Source organism: Frankliniella occidentalis, unplaced genomic scaffold, assembly GCF_000697945.3.
Source record: "Frankliniella occidentalis isolate FOCC.00 unplaced genomic scaffold, Focc_3.1 Scaffold350, whole genome shotgun sequence".
Lineage (NCBI taxonomy): Eukaryota > Metazoa > Arthropoda > Insecta > Thysanoptera > Thripidae > Frankliniella > Frankliniella occidentalis.
Window position 1 is genome coordinate 8,621 of NW_026267473.1, and position 1,153 is coordinate 9,773.

At 41.5% G+C, this 1,153-nt stretch overlaps 1 long non-coding RNA gene across 1 annotated transcript; it reads left to right on the plus strand.

The window, feature by feature from the left end:
• The first annotated feature begins 44 nt into the window (after positions 1 to 44).
• Positions 45 to 1,147, plus strand: LOC127751121 (uncharacterized). Its single transcript, XR_008011983.1, has 3 exons — positions 45 to 319; positions 549 to 611; positions 694 to 1,147. It is a non-coding gene; the product is annotated as an uncharacterized LOC127751121 (long non-coding RNA).
• The last annotated feature ends 6 nt before the right edge of the window (positions 1,148 to 1,153 follow it).

A 1,153-nucleotide genomic window follows, 5' to 3' on the forward strand; every position in this document is an offset into this window, starting at 1 on the left:
CCCCCACCCTGCCCCGCCACTCCTCCCCGCTGATACCCAATCTCCCCAAGATGGCCGCCTGTTGTTTACTTGTTTCGCGGCGTCTGAAGCGTCTGTCAGACGGCGTGGAAACGCGCAAATAAGCGTTTGTAGTAGTCATTGCAGGTATTGCAAGGGTTTTTCTTACCAGGTGAAGTCACAGCAACAGTTTTCCGTCAATTTTGGCGTGTGTGGAGTGTTAAAGTTCAATTAGATTCGTGCGAAACTGTCATCTACCTTGACGGCGGGCACCCAAGCCAACCAAGCCTTTGTTGTCTGTCACTCGATCGACGATTTCTGCGTAAGTTCGTAGTTATTTAACTTAATTGAACATTTTGAGAAACATTTCGATAGAGTGGAAAAGTTCTGGATCAGCCTCGTACGGTATGCTTCACAACTTTCTTCACAAATTGCGTCTCAATGCTGCACTCTCTAGGTTATGTTTCTCAAGGTTTAGGCCACTTTTCTCGTGGTATTGTTAAATTCGAATCGTAATTTGGCCTGTACAGTGGACATTATGTTTGTTCCAGACAAGAATATTAGCTGCCATGGTTAGCAATCAGCCGTCAGAAGAGACGGTGAGAATTGTAGTGGTAAGTATATCATGTCAGTGCTGTTGATGTTTTGTGAAAAATCATTGCAAGAGAAGGAATCTGAACCTTATTATTGTTTCAGACCCCAGACTTTATGGATCGGATACGAATGCAAATGGAAATCAACAACATGAGGATAGCAAGACTTCTCGATGAAGCTGAGCGGAATGACAGATTGATAAAGGAGAAACTGGCAAGTAAAGATGCTGGCGCAAGACCTCTGGCCAAAAAGAAGCATAAGAAGAAGACAATGAAGGCTTAATTTTGTGCTGTTATGTGTGTTATGGCAAGTTATCTCCCTTGCTTCCATTCTCTAAACCCTATTCTTCATATCCGTTCCAATTCATGGCACTCACTTTTAAAATGGATTAATTTGTTTTGAATGTCCTAATTTTCTTCTTGCTACACTCAAAGTGAAAAGAAGAAAGGCTTTGCCAACCGTTATTGTTTTATCTTTGCTTTTAAATGCTTGTTTCTATTGAATTTCCTTCTTGGTACACTCAAAGTGAAAAGAAGTGAGACAGTTCATTTCATATTTTATG